This window comes from Puma concolor, chromosome E2 (assembly GCF_028749965.1).
Source record: "Puma concolor isolate L17-30 chromosome E2, mPumCon1.1.hap2, whole genome shotgun sequence".
Lineage (NCBI taxonomy): Eukaryota > Metazoa > Chordata > Mammalia > Carnivora > Felidae > Puma > Puma concolor.
The window spans coordinates 45,895,365-45,900,762 of NC_141681.1; the positions used below are offsets into that span (position 1 = coordinate 45,895,365).

Here is a 5,398-nt window from a genome sequence, read left to right on the forward strand (position 1 = left end):
CGTGGCCAGGAGGATGCGGTTGGGCGCGTGGCGCAGGCGCTGCGGCAGCTGGTACGTGGGGCGCGGGGACGCACAGCGCCCGTACGCCCAGCGCCCGTACGCCCAGCGCATCAGCTGCGCCGAGCCCAGCAAGCCCAGCGCGCCCTCCAGGTAGGCGAACGCGTCCAGGTGGCACCCATCGTCCGGTTCCATCGCGGGGGACAGCGGGCGCGCCCCATGGCCCAGTGTCCGGTGCGGGCCACTTATAGAGGGGGCGAGGGGCCGGGGGTGGGGGCTGCGGTTACCTGAGGCCAATGCAGGCAGCAGACGCCAGGCATCGAGCCCCACCTCCGGCCCTTGCGGTCCGGAGGGCAGTCCAGATTGCAGATTTTAAAAAGAAAGAGAGAAAGAGAGAAAGGGAGAAAGGGAGGAAGGGAGGAAGGGAGGAAGGGAGGAAGGAAGAAAACCTTTGTATTTAACCACAATTTGAGAAATACTACTCTAAAAAACAAATGATGTGATGGGATATTTACCTGGTCTTTGAAGAAATAGCTATGCGGCTTTCTGTATTGTAATTAATATGACCAAAGACTCCCAAGAAAATAATATCGTATTTACATCCTTAATGAAAATTTCAAGGCTGGGGCACCTGGGTGGCTCAGTGGGTTGAACATCCGACTTGGGCTCAGGTCATGTCTCACAGTTTGTGAGTTCAAGCCCCACATCAGGCTCACTGGTGTCAGCATGGACCCTGCTTTGGATCCTCTGCACCCCCCCACCCCACCCCCCCACCCCGCTCAGGCTCTCAAAATAAATCATTTTTAAAAATTTCGAGGCTGGCTGTAATCTCCCTCCTGTAGCACTTGTTTGCTTGGCCATATAGTAAAAATCAGACCAGTGTCTAAGAAACTGCAAAAGATAATATCTTTTATTCAGAGGTGCCCCTCTTCCACCTCTAACATGAGGGCATTAGTCATCCTGTGGGACATGCCTTACTGGCTGCAAACTCATCTATCATTTGTAACTACCTTCACTTTATCATTTTGATTTAACGATCAGATCAGTTCCAGGGTGCCTGTGTGGCTCAGTGGGTTAAGCACTGGAGTTCAGCTCAGGTCATGATCTTGCAGTTTGTGAATTCAAGTCCCATGTAAGGCTCAGTGCTGACAGCTCAGAGGCTGGAGCCTGCCTCAGATTCTGTGACTCCCTCTCTCTCTGCCCCTCCCCTGCTCATGTTCTATCTTTTGAAAAATAAATAAATGTTAAAAAAAATTAAATATAAAGATCAGATCAGTTCCAGTGCCCCACATTTTAGATAACACTTACGGTTTACTTTCTACCCTCTCAATATTTGTCCCTTCAAGCAACTCCCAGACATAGCAGAGATCACACTTGCACATTAGACCACCACATCTTAGAAAGTTATTATCCAACATGCAACAAGAAAGTAAAATTTCACAATGGTTGAGGCTAATACCACAAATTTGTATGTTACTTAAGCCTCTCTAATACATGCAGAGGGATCATCAATGGTAAGAAACAACTTTGGAGTGGGCACCAGTCATAGCATTGCTCTCTACCAAGCTCATTTAACAGAGACTATATTGGGAGCATTACATAAAATGGTTGCTCATGATGCTTTCAGTTGTTAAATTTAGTTAGAGGAGATATAGCAGCTGGTTATTTGGGAACACTAAAACAGTCATTAGTTATGCTCCAGAAACAGCTGCTGAAGCTTTGCCTTGGCTTTGATGATGGCACTCTGACCCAAGCAGCTGCCAGTGCAGCTGATGTGAATCTGTATTTGTTGGTATACAAAGTTATCGGTATACATCAGTGGCTAACTTTCCATGGCTTGCCAAGCTAAGAAAAATGAAACTACTGACACTGAATTAACAGTGTCAAAAATTAAGAGCTTTCGTAAACATATACATTCTATAGGATCCACCCAATCCACTGCTAGGTATGTATCCAAGACAAATGAAAACGTAGATCTATACAAAGACTTGTATACAAATGTTCATGGCAGCTTTATTTGTAATAGTCCCAAACCTGAAACAACCCAATTATTCATCAACAGGTGATTGGATAAACAAATTGTGGTATGCTTACTCAGCAATAAAAAGAAACTGCTGCCACATGGATGGAGTCATGGATGGATTTATCCATGAATTCACAGATTCATGTATGGATTGATCACACAGTTGGTTAAGCAGTTAACTGTTAAGTATCTAAGCAAATGAAGCCAGATACCAAAGACAATGTCTAATTCCACTTATATAAAGTTTTGAAATAAGCAAAACTAATCTATGGAAATGGAAGTCAGAAGAATGATTATCTCAGAAGAGGATGGTTATTGTCTGGGAAGAATCCCTGGGAACTTTCTGAGGGGATGGAAATATTCTATTTCTTGATCTGGATAGTAAATACACAATTATATCCATATGATGTATACTTAAGATTTTTATATTTTACCATATGTAAATTATACTCTAATATTTAAAAAGGGAAAGAGAGGGGCGCCTGGGTGGCTCAGTCAGTTAAGTGTCCAACTTCAGCTCAGGTCATGATCTCACAGTTCGTGGGTTCGAGCCCCGTGTCGGGCTCTGCGTTGACAGCTCAGAGCCTGGAGCCTGCTTCAGGTTCTGTGTCTTCCTCTCTCTCTGCCCCTCCCCCACTCACACTCTGTCTCTCTCAAAAATGAATAAACATTAAAATAAATTAAAAATAAATAAAAATAAAAAAGAGAAAGAAAAACCCCTTCAGTCATTAAATAAATGGGTGGGGAAGTTTTAGAGACATGAGTCAGGGTAGAGAAAAGGGAAAAAGTAATGATGGGCAAACAGCCTGACACCTGTGGACTAATCAAGGGCCTACAAATATTCCAGACCTACGTATAGGCTTTAAGATATGAGAACTACAATAGGAAAATTAACATTTATAATCCAATGTCTCTAAAATTCAATTTGGTCAGTTTAATTCTCAATAGTGTTTTATGTAGATATATAAAAATAATTTTGATGTAGGCTGCGCTTTTTATTGCATTTGATTTTAAGTGTGCTGAAGGCTTCATAAGTCCTGAAAGTTTATTTTGGTCTTAAAATAGCATTGCCCCTTCCTTCATTTCCTCTCTTCCTTCTGTTTTGTCTTCTTCATTCTCACACTTCTGAACTGGAAATAGTCTTCTACACCAAGGATCTTGGCCTCTGCCCTCCACATTTTAACGTGATTCAGCATACTCAGTCCTCATTTAACTCCTCGTGAAAGGACTTTTCACTAGGCCCAGTGGCAATTTTTAGGAAAGACATGGGATTCTTTCTGATTAGAGATCTGGCCCATTTCCCCTGGTCTACAGGCCTCAAAATAATCAAATTTTCTCACAAGCTAACCAAAATCTAGATTGCTTTTAGGCAAACTTTGAGACCCAATACATCCAATGCAAAGGGAAAGTTTGATATAACATGATTAAATAAAGCATGTACCCATTCTTCTTACTTTAGCAAAACCCTGCAAACCCTTCCTAGTAATTCTTGGGGTATAGTCCATATAGAAATGGAGACTTCCAATTTATCCTTTGAAAATCATAGGACAACTAACAGTACTCTTGCATCAGAATTTCATCTGAAACTTCTGACTTTACAGATATTATATCTTAATCATAGGCTTAGGAAGTATGTGATTATGCTTGTTTTTTTTTTTTTTTTTTTTCAGAGCTGCTTCTTTTTGAGATCATTAAGTCAAGTTTTAGGACATCATTTGGACTTGAGAATTTTATGTAATGCAATTCTATTGAAAAGAAATATAGGTACCTGATCCATGCCTCCTAACTTTATCTTTGGTTTTGCTGGGTTTTGTTTGATTCTTTTACCTCAGGTGTACATAGGGTTTTGGCTTTTTTTTTTTTTTAAAGATTTTATTTTAAGTAATCTCTGCATTCAGTGTGGGGCTTGAACTCACAAAGCCAAGATCAGGAATTGGATACTCCACTGACTGAGCCAGCCAGGTGCCCCTCAGGTGCATATAAGTGATATAAATAACAGCACTTCTACATTAGGTTACTTAGCTGGTTAGTGTACTAGATTTTGATATTATAAAATAATATCAAGATTATATTTCCTATCCATTGATATCAGGCATGGCAATGTATAAAAGTGACATAGCCAGTTCAAAGCAGAAGCTTTAAGAGCTGTTGAATGGTTTCACCATCTCTTTTTTCCCTCTGCCACAAGACTTTTATGTTCTGTGTAAGTGCTGCTTCTTCAACCTAGGTTCTGGAATAAAGGTGGTATGGAACAGAACAGCTGCCAACTTACAATGGACATGGATATGAGAAATAATTCCTTGTTGTTGTAAGTCCCTAGGCTTTTGGAGCCATTTGTCATAACATCATAATTTGTCCTAAACTGATCAACAAAGTTATTTATTTTAAATAATGTTATAGTACTCATGAACCCACCACCCAGCATATTATCTTTAACTTTGATAATAACCTATATGTTATTATATATAACCTCACCCTTACCCCTTCCTCTCCAAATGGAGCAAATATCATCCTGAATCCTGTGTTCATTAGTCCCTTGCTTTGCTTCTGTGTAGTTTTACTGCATTTATATGTTTTGCTAAAAAGTATATTTTTATCAAATTATTTTTTACTTTATAAAAAGGTTAATTATATGTAATCTTTGGAATCTTTTCTAACATTATCATAAGATTTTCTGTACTGTTGTGTGACGTTGCCATTCATTTTGACTGCTATATAATTAATTCCATTGTGAGAACAAAGCACTTTCTCCAGTTGATGGACATCTGGGTTGTTTCTGTGTTTTGGCTGTTGAGAGCAGTGCAACAATGTACATTCTTGTATATGTCTCCTGGTGTTCATGTGTAAGAGCTTATCTTGGGTGTATTCCTAGGAATGGAGTTCCTGGGCATGTAAATGTTCAACCACAGAAGATAAAACGAAATATTTTACAAGATGGCCTACTCATTTAAGTTCCTACAAGTAATTAACAACTGAACTTGGGAACACGCATCCTCTCCAACACTTGGTATTTGTATTGAATAGCTTCTATTTGCCCTTCCCCATCAATTCTGTACCCTTTTCACCCTACTCTATGCCCCAGAGGCTGACTTGTATGGATTTCATCAATGTCAGGTATGTATATAACAAATATACTTTCCTAATTTGTACCTTGTTTTTTGTAGTTTCTAGTTGCATCCATCTGCCTACCAGGAGATCAGAGAGAGAGAGAGAGAGAGAGGAGAGTGAATGAGGCATTTATCTCCCCACCTCCTTTTTGTCCTTGTAGAAGTGTGGTATTGACTATGTCCCTCAGCTAAAAGTCTCAGCTCCTGACAAGCATCCCTTCCACATAGCCCTCTCTATTTTGGGGTTCTGGTAGTCTCTTCCCCTGACTCC

The 5,398-nt window shown here is 40.5% G+C and overlaps 1 long non-coding RNA gene across 1 annotated transcript; it reads left to right on the forward strand.

Annotated features, from left to right (window-relative positions):
* Positions 1–3,906: 3,906 nt before the first annotated feature.
* Positions 3,907–5,174, forward strand: LOC147573566 (uncharacterized). Its single transcript, XR_015245174.1, has 2 exons — positions 3,907–4,328; positions 4,893–5,174. It is a non-coding gene; the product is annotated as an uncharacterized LOC147573566 (long non-coding RNA).
* Positions 5,175–5,398: the final 224 nt, after the last annotated feature.